This window comes from Meleagris gallopavo, chromosome 14, assembly GCF_905368555.1.
Source record: "Meleagris gallopavo chromosome 14, MGAL_WU_HG_1.1, whole genome shotgun sequence".
Lineage (NCBI taxonomy): Eukaryota > Metazoa > Chordata > Aves > Galliformes > Phasianidae > Meleagris > Meleagris gallopavo.
The window spans coordinates 11,955,982-11,970,988 of NC_139417.1; the positions used below are offsets into that span (position 1 = coordinate 11,955,982).

The following is a 15,007-nucleotide window of genomic DNA, read 5'->3' on the forward strand; positions in this document are numbered from 1 at the left end:
AAGGAGGAAGGTAAGCTCCTAAGTCTTGGATAAAATGCTCATCACTTAGACAAATGAACAGAGATCCTCAAAGCCTCCCTGGAAATAGGGGATTGTAATATTAAACATAATTATGAACTGTCTGCAGAGCTGCAGCTACAGATGGAGCTTTACGACTGGTTTGGAGTGATGCTGCACCAGCATCAATTATCTCCAGCAAATGCGCAGAGATATTTTTGGGGTGGTATTTTCATTTTATGGCGTCACTCAGTCACTTGCAGCCAGGTGCCTCTCCATTAGCACCCCAAGCATGCAGCGTTCTCTCAGCAATGCAACGTCTGTCCTGTCCTGTTGTCTCAATAATCAGCAGCTCAGATGAACAGCTCAGGTGCCCTACTTAGGCACCTACACTGTCAAAACTACTGTGAATGAGAGTGCCTGCCTCTTGCTGCTGCAGCTGTGAGTATTAGCTACAGAGTAGCACTAAATCTTGTTTAAGCTACAGTCATTCCACCCAGTGATGAATGTCACTACCTGAATAATTTGGGTAATTTCCTGCAGCTCTAGTGTACTAGCAGAGAAATGAAAGTTAATTTACTGCTAATTTAGTGTACTAACCCTTAATTAGCAACGAGCAAGCTCTGAAATATTGGATTCTGAAAGCTCATCAAACTTTTACCGAAAAAAAGAAAAAAAAAAAAGAAAAAAGAAAAAAGAAAAAAATCACCCCTCCCAGCTGAACTCTTCACTCTATTTGAGGTTATTAGCAAAATGCTCTGGGAGTGCTGTTCATTACCTCTCACTAGGATATATGCAGCTGGGAACACCCCCATTTACCACTCTTGCTGCAGAAATCCATTAGGAAGATTCTTGCTCTCACGCAGTATATTCAGCCGCTCTATTGCGATGTGCAGGTATGTGCTGCAGCGTTACTGACAGGCAGGATTAATGGCACAGATTATCAATGACTGGTGGCTAGAAAGGTGAAAGAAAGGCTGAGTGGGTCTAATGGGCTGGGTCATTGCTACAGGAGGCAGTACATGTCTACATAAAAAAGCTGAATGTGACATGACTACATCATCCTCTACTTTCTTCTGTGGACTGAGTCAGATTTAGTCTGTCCTGCTTGATAGCCCCACTGATTTTTGGTTTGATAACTTGCATAGAATGCAGCCTGGCTAGGGGTCTGTGTGTCCAAAGTGGGGCACCTCGTGAAGCCCTTTGGTGAATGGGTATGTGTATGCAGTGGGATAAATGATGGGGAGTGGGGGTCGGGGGGAGGAGGCAGTGGGAGGAGGGATGCTGGAGAAATGGAGGAGCTGCCAAAGGAAAATTGAAGAAAGATGTGTGTGTCAGCTGAACTGCTGGAGCCAAACCAAACACTAGGCTGGGCAGTGGGCCAGGACATGACTTATCCATGCCTCTGTGTCAGTGCTACAGTATTTTTGCACAGGAAAGTACAAACCATCAGGCAAGATCTGGTGATGGTGGAGATGAGGTAGGGCAAAGCCCCATAACTCTAGAGAGCTCTGCTGATGTCCGGTGCTATTTCACCTGCTGCACAGGATTGTTCGAATATCACCTGACTGAATAGTTTGGTAATGAATAGAGGGACTTCTAATGGTAAAGAAAGGCTTCACCTTCCTTGTCCCCCTCCCAAAATACGGACCTGTCTCAGAGTAGAGACAGGGTGGGAGCCAACTGTGTTGCCACACACTGGGAGAGGTTACCAAGTTTCCCACATCTATGAAATCACGAATTTTCCTATTTCCATCTCTTCAGTCTTGTCCTTTTTGTGCATTTGCTGAGTCTTTCTTCCACAGGCTTTAGTTTTCTGGGGGAAAACTTTTCCATTCTCAAAAGAGACATTTTGTAAAGTACAGAAGGAAAGTGTAGCTGTGACCTTCTCCTCCCTCCTTGGCAGAAAGGGGATGAAATGTTGATATTCATCTTCTACTCTCATTTTGTGGTGCTGACCACGCTGTAGAACGGAATGACCATATGTGTGCCTTGTTTTGGAAGGAGCTGATTCCATCAAGCTATTCATTGCAGAGAGCTAGGAGAGCCTCTTACTCCCTCTTGTCTTGTTGCACACATGTAAGAGCAGAATCAGGCATCAAAATTAGCTCTTAAAATCCATAATTCAAAGTATGCACTTCCATATTTATGTGGTGGTGTTTTGCTGCTGGAGCACTTTAATAAGGGCATACACGTTATACTGTATTTGTATGCAGTGTATCATTTAGACTCATCTAACCTGATGTAGCTGTGTTTGGACACTTGCAGCTTCTCCTGCAGTCATTGGAAGGAAATGTGCACTTCATAGTGTTGTTCAAAAATAGGTATCTATGGCAGTGAATGTGAAAGGAACCTTAAGAGCCCCCTTGATCACTAAGGGCACTGAAGATGCCAGACAGAGTGGACAAAGTAAGGTGAGTACCATCATGCACTGCAGCTTTCTGCAGAACTCCGAGAAAGAAAGGATCCTGATGAACTGGGGAAACAAAATGCTAGATTTTAAGATGTGAGAACCATAGATTCATAGGATTGTTAAGGTTGGAAAGATCAGTAAGATCATCCAGTCTAACCATCAACCCGTGCCTGCAATTGCTCTAGACTGTCACTCGGTGCGATGTGTATGTGTGTGCGTTTGTAGTTACTGTTTTGTGTAACGGATATCTTCACTTTAAGATCTGTTTTACTATGGCCACGCAGAAATCAGTAATGGAGCTCACAGAGTGGGAATTGCTGACCCTGGAAGCAATGATTAAAGGAGGACTTGGAGCACAGTTTGGGTAATCCATGAGATGGGAGAAGTCTGACATGACGTGAAGGGATAGTGCAGCATATTGCGTGTATTGACGTAGCTATCAGAAGGATGCTGCTGCCCCAGTTTTGGCATTGGGAGCAACTATGTCCCAAGCTTGAGAAGCATGCTTTGCTTTGCTTTGCTTTGCTTTGCTTTGCTTTGCTAGATGAGCTGCTGTAGTTACAAGAGGGATTAATTCAGGGAAGTTTGTGCTGTTCATTAGGTCAATACAGCTGATCACAACAGACTCCATGGGAAAAAGGACTGTGCTTCCATAGATCACGGCTGTGGTTTTGTCCAAATGGTTTGGATGTGGGCTCTTGTTTGCTAATCTGTAAAGTCTTTAAGCAGAAATTTAAATTTTCTTTCTGGAAGCTCTTTAAAATTGATTCCCCCAGTAAACCCAGCTTCAGGAAATCCAGGACAATGCCAGTTAATTAATTAAGGCGATTAACAAGTAAACTGGTGCTTCCTTCCACTGTGGGCGAGCAGTTGGCATTTTAGCAAACTTTGCCTCATAATAATAGCAATACTTCTTGGGCTGTCACACTGTCCTCCCCCACCTCCACCCTTTCCCAATTATAATTCTCTTCTTTTGATCTGGGAAATGTTTTTTTTATTATTATTATTTTATCTAAAATATGCTGCTTAGAGATGGCATTTCATGTAATGTTCATTTTAATTATACAGGGATGGTTATCACTGCAGGGATGTTGGCATTGGCTTTCAATGCAAAATCCTTATTTTCTGCTGATTATATCTAGGAAAGCTCTCCGAGCCTTAGGCACCTGGAAATCGTAATGCATCATTGTTCACTGCTGCGAATGGCAGGAAACAGAAATTAAAGCAGAAGTGGGAGAGCAGTGATGGTTGAGATGGTTGGTATGCAGATGTGCTGCTCTCGGCCCACAGTGGGGACCCATGGCCATGTCCTGTGCACATACTGCGGGATGAGGGAGGTGGTAATAACCAAGCTACTCTGCTGGCTGCTAAGTGGGGGTGGAGAAAGGCAGCAAAGATGGGCTTCCAGGTGGAAGAACACAGATACCAGCCTTCCTGCATATCTAATTCTACTTGAGGCTTTTATTTCTCTCAGTGGGACTGCCTGAATATTTAAGAACTCCTTGATACAGGTAAAGATGTAGCAATCTGAGAACACAGAGCTCAGCTTCAGTTCTGTAATCAGGATGTATGAATAAAGCTGCTGCACATGGAGCTGGAGCTGCTACTCCATGCTAGCTTTCATCCTGTCGCACTGGATACTGAGTGTGGTGGGGATGGGTTGATGGTTGGACAGATGATCTTAGTGGTCCTTTCCAACCTTAATTGATTCTATGATATGATTCTGTGATAGTATACTAAGAAGTTGTGCCCAGGCGTTGACCATACAACACTATTGCAGCTTGGAGAGATTCCCAGTGCTGTCAAGTGAAGTTTCCCGTTGCTGTGCCCTGGTTTTTAATTTGGCCCAGGGCATCTAGATCAGCATTTCTGCTCTTATGCCTACCTGTAAGGGTTGTCTGGTGAACTCCACAGCCGTAAGACCTCCTTGGAGCTAATATGGGACTTGGTACAGAGATCTAAGATTGGAACTCTGTGCAGAACAAACACGTGACTGATGACATGCCCTTCCCTAAGGATCCTCTGTTAGATTCCTCTGAGGATTATCAAAAAACTTCTGGTTTTCCACTGGGGTGAAGACAGAGTGAGCAGGTGTGGATGTTCTAGATCAGTACTAGAAACAAAGAATTGGCTGGGTAGGATGAACAGTGGTGGTTTAGTGGCCAAAAAGAAATACTCCATACTCAGTACTTATTCTTGCTTCTTTAATTTTTAAAACTGTCCTGTCTTTTGAAAACCCAGCTCAATATTTAATTTCAGAATGGCATTTAAAAATTAATGGTGTTGACAGTTTGTTTCCTTTTTGGGGCTAGAGGAAGGGGAAGGGATGACAGAAACCACTCATTACGAGTCATTTCGGTTCTTTCATTTCTGTTTTTCAAGAAATTTCTTGTTCAGAAAAATTAATAGATCTCTAGTGAAATAAATAAGATAAAATTAGGCCTGTCTGTCTAATGCTGCCCAGCTGTTTTGCTACCATGGAAATGATATAATGAGTTTCATTCATAAATGCAAAAAGTATGCGAGAGCTGGGCCTAAGTTGCTGCTGTTGCAGCACAGGCAAACTTGGATGCAACCAAGCTATGACTGCATCAAGACAATCGTCACTGAATGATTAGCTGAGACTTTTTTTTTTATTATTAAGCAAAAACTGTTTTAAGTGTTAAAAGACTCTGAGCATCTTTAAGAAACAAAGCATGTATCACTTAGAGAAGAAAGCTGTCGAGTGGAAAGTTCAGCTTTAAACCCCTTTTATCTCAACACAAAAGCGCATTCCTAAGAAACAGAAAAAGCCCTCTGTTTCTTCTGCAGTAGTGCTTTCTGCCTAATTTGGTGTGTTCTAGGAGCAGAAGAGCATGCATTGCAGGGGGTAAGTACACAGGGCAGCCATTGCTTGCTTCTGTCTGGAGCAGGGGTGCAAGCATCCTGTAAGGCTTTCAAGGCAGCATAATGGGATGGCATGGGAGGAGGATGGAAATTGGGAAAGAATTCTTCTCCGGGAAAGCGATTGGGCACTGGCACAGGCTGCCCAGGTAGTGGTGGAGTCACCGTCCCTGGAGGCGTTACAGAAATGCGTAGGTTTGTGTAGTGGTACTTAGGGACATGGGTTAGCAGGCAACATTGGTGGTAGGTGGATGGTTGGACTAGATGACCCTTGAGGGCTTTTCCAATCTTAATGATTCAATGAGGAGGTGTTGCAGTTCAGGACTGCCCAACAGCCCTTCCAGCAGAGTGTCCTCACCTGCAGCTCCACAGCTCATGCACTGCTTGCTTGTTATAAAATTGAAAAGAACTATTAGCTAACTACCTGGAAAACTAATTAACCTCTTGTAGCACTAATCCTGGATTTACTGTTAATCTTACTGAAGGAGTCCTTCTGTCAGGGTTTGTTCCAGAGCTTAGCACTGGGAGCAGGGGGAGCTGGAAGCATTCGGCACCTTTGAAATGGAGACCGCATGCGGGCAGCCCGCATTAGCGGTGGCTGGAGAGTAATCCCCTGGCACATTAGCTCACGGATGTGTGTGTTGGCAGAGATCACGTCTGTGAATCATGCTGAGCTGCTGAGGTCACCACAAAACCCACTTTCTGTAAAATCACACCGGCTTTTTTTAAATCCATGTTTATTTCCTGCTTTCAGGCACTTTCGTAGGTATTGATCTGATCAATGTGAGTAACTTTTTTGACAAACGGGCTCCTTTAAATGCCTTAAAAGCTTCATTATTAAGATAATGGAACTGAAGTTAAAAACAAATCAAACAATGCACGTGTAAAAGGTTTCCCCCAGACAGCTTGAAAATAAATTGAAAGCAAATTCAATTAAAATAACAATCAACCTTTTTGTTCCTTCGGTGGTATGATTTCTCCAAGGCAGGTACACAATGATAAGAGGTTTCTTTGAAATGCTTGGGATAGCGCACCCATAGGCAGAGCTAGGAGAGATCAAAGCAGTATTTTTCCTAAAGAACAGCCTGCTACTATTAAGTTACTACTTTAAGGTCTGAAACGTTTATTTTTTTTCCCCTTTTGTGGATTTTTTGTGTTTTTTTTTTTTTTTTTTTTTTTTTTTGGCTTCGGTTTCTTGGTTTATTTATTTATTTTGGTCCCAAATCCTTTTGCATCTGTTCCTGCTCCTTCCTCTTGCCTTTTACCTCTCTAAACTGGGTCCTAAAATCTTGACCCAAAGGAAATGTCCATTAAAATATATTTTGGGGAGTATTGCTTTCTCCCTGGTCTCTGTAATCAATAGTTTTCTGTGGTGCTGGGGCACTGAAACAGGCTTTCAGGTCCTCCCACGGTCCCCTTGGGAACATTTTGCTGCTATAAGTACAATTACAGGTGGGTGGAGGATTAGCTTCTCCATTATTTGGCATCGTGCTTCTGGCCCCACATCTGCAGCAAAGGTAAAAGTAACGAAGGCACGTTCTGATGGGCTGTTTGCAAATGATTGTGCTGTATTGGCTCACAGTGATAAAGACATCCAGTTACTTACTGATTGCTTTCTGTGTGCTACAAAGCACCTCAACTTTGCAGCGCTCTGAAAAAGGCATATTTTCTGTTTCAGCCAAGATCTTGTACTACAGGAACCATCCCTGTGTTATCCATTGATTAGGGGCCTCTCAGGACTGCCTGTGCATGGGCTCTTGTGAAATAGAAGCCTCTCAGGCTAGCGATGCTCTGGATAGATTACAGCCCTATCTACAGACAGCATGTGGTGGTGTTTGCAAAAAGACTTGCTGCTTTGTTCAGAGTTCTTGCTGCACATTTTCTCGATGGCTACTCTTCTGTGCTAAAGCACCTTTTATTCCCTGAGGAAGCTGATGAGCTTTCTGTTGTGAAGATCCACTGAAATAAGATATGAACTACTTCCCTGTCATCTACTGTGTGGTTGAATGTGATGTTCCTGGACATTTAGTTGGAATTGTTTTGGATTGCTGCTCGATAACACTTGAGTGTTTGGCTACGTCTTGCTTGGTTTGAAAGGATGGTGTCACACAAGTGTGTTACTGGTCAAAGGAAGAGTTTGTCTTGTTCTGAATGTGGAGTGTACCCTTGTTATTCTCAGCATTGTTGCCTCCACACTCACAGACTGTCTTTTGAGTCATCATAATTGATTTTCATGTCCCACTAATTACTGCCATGCCTGTTTCTTGGAAACCATGGGTAGCAAAGGCGTTCATGGGGGTTGAACTAGTACAGTTTATTCTGAGATGAGTTAATATCTTACTTGAATCATATTTGATCTTAAATAGCTGGAAAGATCTTTGAAGGTTTCTTGCTGCTTTGGAAAGTGATTAGCTTACAGTTGCCTTTCCGCAGTTCTTCTGTTTGCTTTTCTCTTCATTACATAGTTCAGACAAACTGCAAATCAGCTGGCATCATCTGCTGTTATACAGGCCCTATGTGTTACTGGTTTCATTAAGGACACCCAGTAACATGGTGTTTTTAAGATAAGTTTATGAAGATGTTTCCTCTCTGTCAACTCTTGTCAGTAGACCTGCCAGAATATAAACAAGAAATTGGACCAGTTATAGATTTAGAGCTATGCTTGAATACATCGAGGAAGAGCCAGAATAATACACTGGCAGGAAAAAAAAAATAAAAGTGTTGTGTTCTTCTGCAAATGCAGCCACATCTGCCACATAGTCCAAGCTGGGAGTTATGTGGTTACCGGAGCAAGTTCTGCTAATGGGGGGGTCTGGGGAATTAAATTGATGGTGTTGGACAAGAATAGAGTGGGGATATCATGTGAGCTAAATAGGTGGTCTTAACACATTTCACTGCAGCAAATCTAACAGAAACACAATTCTTGGATTTATTTATCTTTTAAACAAGCATGATTTTTAGTACAACTTTATTTACAGGGTTTTTTGGGACACTGTGCTACTTTCACCATTTACCAGGACTTGCTTTTTTTAAGCATTTGGATTGTAAGTTTATATGGAATTGAAATGAAGCTACAGGTTTTCAGCATGTACGATTAGGAGAGAAACTGAAGCAAGCCAGCTCGTAACAAGTTCTCCCTGGATAACCCAAATCTTTGGCCAAATTTGAAAGCTGAACTTGAATCTAAATTTTAAAAATAACCTTCACCTTTTCAAGTGGCTGAACCAATGTTTCAGGCCCTGCAAGCACTGGCTCTGAATGTTACAGCTCGACCCCATCTATGGCAATATAAAGGAATCTGTTTATCTCTCCACAGAGTGCAGTCATTCCTCAGTGAAATGGCTGGAAGCCCTTCTTAGTAGCATAAAGTACAATTTTAGGTAGGAAAGCAAATGATTCTGCAGCCTACTCTGAAAGTAATTAACAGAAGCAGGGTGTAAACACTGGCTTCTGTGCTCTCTGAAGTAAACAAAATAAGAATTTATGCTACTGACCTTGTTAAGTAACTAACATTTTCCCTCCTCTGCAATAGCTTTTGCTTTCTCCCTCAGTTCAAAAGCCCCCTGAGCCCAGGGCTTCGTGCTACACTGAAATGTTCAATCCTGCATTTGAATAAGCTGAATCAAGCCAGCCATACTGCTAAACATATGGTAAGTAATAGCATCATTAACAATAGCATAGTGCACGTTTGACAGCCGAAGGGATTTGGCTGCGGTTTGCTGCGGGAGTGGCAGCAGAGGAGCAGAGCTTGTGCCCCTGCCAGGATGCCAGCCTCCCTCCGCCCCTGCTCTGACCTTCTGGAAATCTGAAAGGCTGCCCATCTTCCTGCCTCCTCTTCAGGCTCTTATCTTCTGCTGGCAGCTCCAGGGCTGGGTAGCACCAGTTGTGTTTCACTTTTAAAAGCTGCGGTTTGTTCTCCTTGGGGTGAGTTCATGGTGGAGAGGAGAGAGACCCGAAGCCAGGAGATCAGCAGACCAGGGGGACACATTTCAGTTTTGAATTTGTTCTGAGGAAAGCACACTATTTCTATGCTGCCTGGCCTATCCCAAAGGCACAAGGGCTGTGGTTGCTCCCAGTGCTGGGGACAGGCACCATCCTCTGTCCGTGTGCTCCCAGTCCTTAGGGTGCCTTGGCCCCAAGTGCATCATTCTTCAGACCACCAGTATAGGATCACAGCTGTCTGACTGACTTCTCACTGCTCCTGTTGCAGTCACGAGCACAAACACCTTATAACTCACTCCCCTGCTGCCCTTCTTTCCTTGCAATCTCGATCTTTGCTTCCCCTCCAAGCTGTCCTTCCCCCATTCTCCTTATCAGATCTGAAATCCATCAACCTGCTGTTGGTTGAAACTTCTCCCATGTTGATAGCCAGTTTTGTACTTTTTTTTTTTTTTTTGTACTCAGTATTCTTTTTGACTCTTGCCCATGGAAACAGCAGAGATGGCTCCTGATCAAGGAGTCATTCCATCAATATAATGCTCAGTGCTAGGGAGAAGTGTTAATGTTGCTGCTTTACTATGCATCCTGGATGCATAGAGTTCACTTAATCACTTTTGGGTTTGAAAGCATCTGTGAGCATTCAGGTTAAGGAACCAAGTCCCGCTGTTCAGATATTGTACTCAGCCTCTGCTAGTCAGTGGGTTAAAAAAAAAACATCTCCATAAATGATTTTTTTTTCTTTATTTTCAGCATGGAGACTTCCTACATAAATGAATGTTGCCCTGAAGCACTTGTAGTCCAGTTGTTACTGCTTTGTGCTGATAGTGAAGGACCCCAAAGAGAATGGAGTAACGCTATCCTAAAATGAAAACAAAGCCAGGAAATAAGTTTCTGTATTTCTTACTGGCTGAGCTCATAGAAATGCAGGAATAAAACAGAGCATCAGAAACAGGGAATGAAATGCAAGTCCTTTTTTTTTTTTTTTTTTTTTTTTTTTAATTTGAATCATTGAGTATGCTCTGAAAAAACACTTGAGGCAATGACTATTTTTCTTAAGTAGGAAATTTTAAAGACATTATTCTGATGCAAGGCCATGTAATGTTGCTAGAGAAAGACACCACTTCAGTGATCTCACCTGTGTTTTTTTTAAAGGGATGTGTCTGGGGGGCAGAGGTGCTCTTGGCCTGTTTTGCGAAGATCAAAAGCTGACAAGCTGTATGGTTTTGGCTGTGCCTTCGGTTTGTTTTTTTGGTATGTAATCTGCCATGTAGGTATCTGAGAGGTTAGAAGAGAGAGCAATGGAAGAGAGTCATTAGTAAGAAAACTGTTCAGTGCTGTGAGCTGAGAATAAGGAAAAGATTTATCTGCAAACTGGGAATGGTGTTTTAACCAAAAGGGATGGTTGGAAAATGCGTTGTTAGAGGGGGGGCTGCGATTTGTACCTGCAGTGTAGGCTGTACATCTGGAGCAGCAGCAGAGGTGTGTGCACGGAGCCTTGCATAGGAGTTGGGGATGACAGCATGCTATGGGCATTTGGGTACTTCTATTTACGAGGCCATGGTTTGTGTCCCGGTGCGTGTGAGAAGGACAGCATGTGTTCAGCCAGCGTGCATTTGCCTGACTTTACAGATTTAATGCTGTAACGTCAGCCATCAGTCTGCCTCTAACGTATGCCTTTCGGTGAATATTCCAGCCCTGTCCGTCGTGCGGGAGCCCAGCAGATGGAGCAGTGTTCCTGTGCATGAGGAGCTGTGGGGCCGCATCCGGAGCTGCGCTGTGCAGTTGAGCTGATCTGCCCCAGTGCATCTATGAAGCACGGAATAAAAGGTTCGCTATAAGAAATATATGTGAGATTGCCACGTTCTGTGTGCGCGGTGTTTGTGATATATATGTAAGATTAGTGGAATGGTTTATGTAGAAATATATCAGCTTTTCTAAACTTTGTATGCTCTACTGTAGATTTTTTTTATCTGAGCCCTAATTTACAGCTAAAACTCAGACAAGGGCATATGAAAGTAATCCTTTTGATCACATTGCTATTTTATGATAACGATATGCTTTATTATTTTTAATAAAACAGCGATAGCTGCTGTTTGCCGTGTTCCCTCAGCAGCAGCCATGAGCAGTCGCACAAACAAGAACAGAAAATCCTTCTCCGTCTCTTTTTCTTTTTTTCTCCTTAATAAATAATTGAAGGAGAAAACAAGAAAAATATGGTGTAGGATCTAAACAATAAACAAAAAACAGGGTCAGAGCACAGGGCACATGCTTTCTTCTCCTTTAAACTTGACTACTCATATTTTTTTTTCTTGCTGTGACAGAGAAATGTACTCAACTCTTTTTGTACTGAATTGTATCTCAGAAAAACATTTTTATATATGGAGGGCTGAGTGGTGTAACATTTTTAATGGCACATTTTCATCTGCTTTGCAGTGATGGAACTGAGCTCTGCTGCTGCACAGGCACAGCCCTGCTAGGTTACGTGCTGAGGGCTCTGCCTGCCCTTAGCCACCTGCCGTGAATCTCAGCTGGTGCACTCAGGTAAGTCTGGAATAAAGGGGGTCAGTGCCTGGCACCTTAAAGCTAATGAGAATTAAGCCACTTCATAGGTTTTCTCATCTCTTTCTTAATTTCAATGGAGCGACAACACCTTCTCTGCTCTGCTTACATACATCTCTGCTCTCTTCTCAAATTTATTTATTCCACCATATGTCCCCTGGCCATTTAATCTCTCCCTGTGTGGCCACGCTGCTGTGATATCCCTCCATAGCATCTTGTGGTCCATCAGTCTGTCTCTGTGGCCAGGGCACCCAGTGTTCAATGATAACGCAGTATTTCAAACACTTAAAGTATTCAACTGCAAAGCAGACCTAGTGGGAATGTAAATAGCTTCCTCTGAATATGGGTATTTTGCATCACTGAGGAATGTCTTTTTGGCAAGCTTCCCTCTGTTTCAAGAGGGCTAAATTTGGCTACTGTTCAGCCATCCTACCTAGTTAAATGAGATAAGCAATAGAAATGAACTGGGGGTTGCTGTGTTAACCACCTTGCATGTATTTTATTCACCATGTGTCTGTATTTTCTAAAGTTGTGCCTGTAGCAGGAACAGTAGCTTCTATCTCATTGTTTTAGCTCCTTTAAAAAAAAAACTAATGGGAATGGCTAAAAAGTGCTAGCTAACAAATAGATTTAAACTTCAGCTTGACCTCCTTTGCCAAGCAAAACAAAAACCAAGAAGGGATTAATTTGCTTCCTTTGAGCACATCAGTGAGGAAGAGCTGAGGATAATGATAGCAAGACAACAAAGGGGGATAGATTTGTCATGAATTAATTTAGGATGCTGAAAGCTTCCTTATGTCTGGTCAGAGGAGTTCTGGGACATCACCTTGGTGGGAGCAGTCGAGCAAAACAACACAGCTGTCTTTTCAGCAGAGCATCCTCAAGGCATGAGAGAGATTAGGATGAGTCCTGTGGGGCCTGGCCACTGCCCAGGGAGCTCTTCACAGCCCTTGCTTACTCCTGCATTAAGGCCATTTAATGCTCTAGTTAGAATAACTCCAAGGTACAGAAGTATGCTTGCTTAAAACTGATCTCTGTGTCTTGCTGTGTGCAGTTGTAGTACTCAAAATATTTTTTACCAAGGGCTTTGGTTTACGTTGGATACAGAGAAGGAACTTAAATTATGGCGTTCTGAGAATTATGTGTGTATTTTCTGTGAGAAGTGATCCAGTTTTAGTATTGGTTCTTCCTAAGAGAATCTCTCCTGGATGTTTAACCTTGGGCCATGTATGGAAGCCATCATGCATTGTTCAGAGAAACCGCTCTGTGTTCTGCACTGGGGTTTGGTGCTGACATGGAAGTGGCACTTCTTGCTGATCCCTCACTGCTAGCAGGTACTGCTGTGATCCCCTGGGACAGATCATTGCTGCCCACAGAGCCGTGGTGGCACTTCCCAGGCAGGAGGGCTGCTGTAAGCCAGGCACTGCAGCGATTCAGCAAGCACCGCAGCAATGTATTCCAGCTTTGTACTGCCAGGACGGGGGTCCAATCTATCTGATCCATCTGTTGTCAAATTAATGTCCAAGCTGGCTTTTGGATTCAGGTCTTTCACAGGGAACAGTGTGAGTGACAGCTAGGGGAAAGAACAGAGAGATGTGAATGTCCTGTGCTATAACTCTTGAAGACTGAAGTAGTTGGTATTCATGGTTCAGCTCAGCTTTGGCACGGCTCTCTGAAATCATAAGTTACACAGAAGAAGAACCATGTGTGCTCAGATACTCTAGATCTTTTTTTATTGTTATTGTACTAACTCTTCATTTCTAAGTAGCTACGTGCCAGATGCATGACATTTCCCATCTTGCTTACAACAGAATTTTAAATTATTGAAACACTTCTTGCCTGAACTTTGCTGAAAGGACGTTGAAAGCTCCATGATCATTTTGCGTCTCCCAGAGAGGTAGTCCATAAACTCCCAGCACTTTGCAAATACCACAAGATCATATTTTACTAGATTATGAAGTTTGTGCACTTCACATTAGTAGTACTAATACCTCAGAGGAACAAAAGAACATTTTTAGCATTTCATTTGCATAATGGCTGAAGTGAGAATTTGTTCCTTGTTGAATAGGTACCCGGGGGTCCTTTGATTTGCTGTAGCACTCTGTGCTGCATGGAAATAACACAGAAGTTAGTAGCACCAATGGAGCTTAGGTACTTTCTGGCTTGTTGATATCTTGCTACTCAAACTCCATTAACTTGCCACCTGCAGACTTGGTAGCTTCATGTATTTGTTTATAGCAATGCTGATTAGCCAACCGTTAAACACAGTGAAACCTGTGATTTCAAATAAGTGTCATCCGAAAGGCAGATTTAAGTTGCACCAGGGGAGGTTCAGGTTGGATATTAGGAACAATTTATCCTCAAAAAGAGCAGTGATGCACTGGCACAGGCTGCCCAGGAAGGGGGTGGAGTCACCATCCCTGCAGGTGTTCAAGAAAAGGGTAGATGTGGCACTGAGTGACATGGTTTAGTGGGGATGGGTTGATAGTTGGACTTGATGAACTTAGTGGTCTTTCTAACCTTAATGATTCTATGATCTCAACTTAAATAAAAATATTTATTTGCTATATCTGAGGATGTACACACAAAGATTTGTACAAAGATCAGTTCTTACTGACAGCGTAAGGGAAGGCTGCAGACAGCAGCGTGTTTGGGAGAAGGGTGCTGAGAGACCTGGGGCACACTGCCGTTACCTGGGGTGGTTTACCTGTGTATGAATGGGCAGGCAGAGCTGGTGCCTGTGCTGTGTGTGGTCCCATCTAAAGATCGTGAGCCAATGACTCTGATGGACAGTAAGCAGGAGAAAAGTCTTACGGAGGAGATGCAGGGGACCAGGGAACTGGAGGGAGTTTCTGCATCACGCAAGGCGGCACAGCGAGTGAGTGAGCCCTCCAGCCAGAAGCTGTTTAGCACAACAGCTGTCAGTGCAGGATCCCAGTGAGGCTGATATGGACAGCCGGACCCCGCCGTCAGCTATCACATACCCTCCAGGCTTATCCATTGTGGCAGAGAGCTTTCCTTGCAAGTGAGAATCTGAAAGCATTTGCTTGGTGCAGTAGAGTGACCACAAACTATCCTTGTCCTAAAACATGTGTTGACAACTGCTTCTAGCATGGGAACAGTGGACTCAAATCGCTTACCCTCGTGCAAAAAAAATCCCATAAACTTATTGAAGAACTTCTTGCTCCATTCAGGAATACAGCATCTGGCCCGTTG

General features: G+C 43.3%; 1 long non-coding RNA gene across 1 annotated transcript in view; it reads left to right on the top strand.

Moving 5' to 3' along the window:
• The window catches only part of LOC116217177 (uncharacterized), a 130,353-nt gene that overhangs the window by 49,365 nt on the left and 65,981 nt on the right, over window positions 1-15,007 (top strand). Inside the window, exons 5-8 of the long non-coding RNA XR_014886304.1 lie at window positions 8,826-8,943; window positions 10,385-10,483; window positions 10,926-11,059; window positions 11,666-11,773. This is a non-coding gene — a long non-coding RNA (uncharacterized LOC116217177). The remainder of the gene's footprint in view (window positions 1-8,825; window positions 8,944-10,384; window positions 10,484-10,925; window positions 11,060-11,665; window positions 11,774-15,007) is intronic.